The sequence below is a fragment of the Gymnodraco acuticeps genome, unplaced genomic scaffold (assembly GCF_902827175.1).
Source record: "Gymnodraco acuticeps unplaced genomic scaffold, fGymAcu1.1, whole genome shotgun sequence".
NCBI classification, from domain to species: domain Eukaryota; kingdom Metazoa; phylum Chordata; class Actinopteri; order Perciformes; family Bathydraconidae; genus Gymnodraco; species Gymnodraco acuticeps.
The window spans coordinates 70,690-72,438 of NW_022992263.1; positions in this window are offsets into that span (position 1 = coordinate 70,690).

Sequence of the window (1,749 nt, forward strand, 5' to 3'; positions counted from 1 at the left end):
GTAATCATAAACTGTAAATTGGTATCTTTTCCCAGGCTGCCTGCATTTGATTGTAACTAATTGCACTTCAAATGTACACGTTGGAAAGCATCCAAAAATGATGAGAGATCCTGACCACTGAATGTTCCCGAACAGAATTCCAATCACCGCTAAATCTGTAGGCTATAGTGTACTTTTAAATGTGACGGGTACAGCCGGAAATGTTCAAGCCACGGTCTTAAAATTCCCGAGACCATGGAGCTGTTTGCCTCAGGGATGGATCTATAACTGCAGATTTCGACAGACATGGCACTCATTTGTCTTGCTCCATAGCCATGTGAATACCACTCTGAAACTGAGACACAAAAACATTCTTTGAATTTGTTAGTGACACTCATGTTGTGTCATTACATTACAATACATCTGGCAGTGCTTGCACATGTAGCTAATCCTGGATGCTGTTAATAATGATTTTATCTGCACTCTTTTTACTTTTATATGTAGATATTTATTTTTATCATCTTGACTTTTTACTTTTTCAGTATCCATAACAGCTGAGAAAATGTGCATCATAATACTTAGAGTAGAATCTTTCCTGACAAACACAGGCATGTTTAGGCATACAAGACCCCCCACAATTCCCTCTGTGGCAGACCATAATCAAAAAATAATTCAATATCCAAATTGTTTAGCGTTAGAAATAATTGTGCTAAGGTCTGAGTAAAGGTTCTCTGCTTCCAGTGCACTTTCCCTTTGACACAATCAAATATAAAGATAACTAACTATGCCCCGGAATTAGTAGTTGCAACAGGAATAAGGCAAGGCCCATGTTCCAAAGAACAAAATCATTTTCATAGTGTATTGAAATGACAATTGACTTTTAAGCCTGAATTAGCTTCACAAAGCTGTCACAGCTTGGACCTCCAATGCAGTTAAGGGAGATACTGCCACCTTCTGACGGCAGGACGGACTGCAGCACTGATTCTGAGGAGCAATAATATATATGAATTATTTTTCACTATAGCAACATGTTGCAGAGGCATGAGACTTCTAGAAAGTGATCAGATTAGCTAGCTTGATTTTATATTTCTGAAATAACAAAAATCTTCTAATTTACCCACAGTTAAGGGACTAATATGCAGTTTGAGGTTCTCCCTTTCCTGAAGTGTGTTATATAAGTGTTGTGTGCATGTAATTGCTCTGCAAAGGCTAAAATCCCAAAGTTACCTCCAGAGGGAGTATCTCTTCCACAAACTGCCGCCCTGCCTGAAATGCCTCCATTTAACTCCCATATAATGACATCACAATGTTACACTTGCGCTTCTATTGGCTAGCGCTCCAAAATGTTGTATGTGATAGGCTAAGGGGCGGGACTTCTTTATGCGGTTGACCACATCACAACAGAGCCGGTCAGCTAACCAATCAGATCAGATCTGAAAAAAGGTAGCCTACTGCAGTGAGAAAAATAAAGACCTTTTTGAACATTAAAGCATAGGAACATGTCACAGTAGAGGCACAACATACAAATATGAACCTGAAAAAGAGCATAATAAGTCCTCTTTCTGATTCTGGAATAATGTTTCTTCTTCAATCAGTGCATCAAAATAACTACATTTTTTAAAGTCAGGAAAAGACAAACCAAGAGTGACTGACCATTTAATGATCGCCAGAAGTAAGTTAAACAACCATTTATTTTACAGTTTTAAAATGTCCTCATGGAGGAACAGCAAAGTACACTCAAAATGAAGATTGATCAAAAGACAGTTTTCA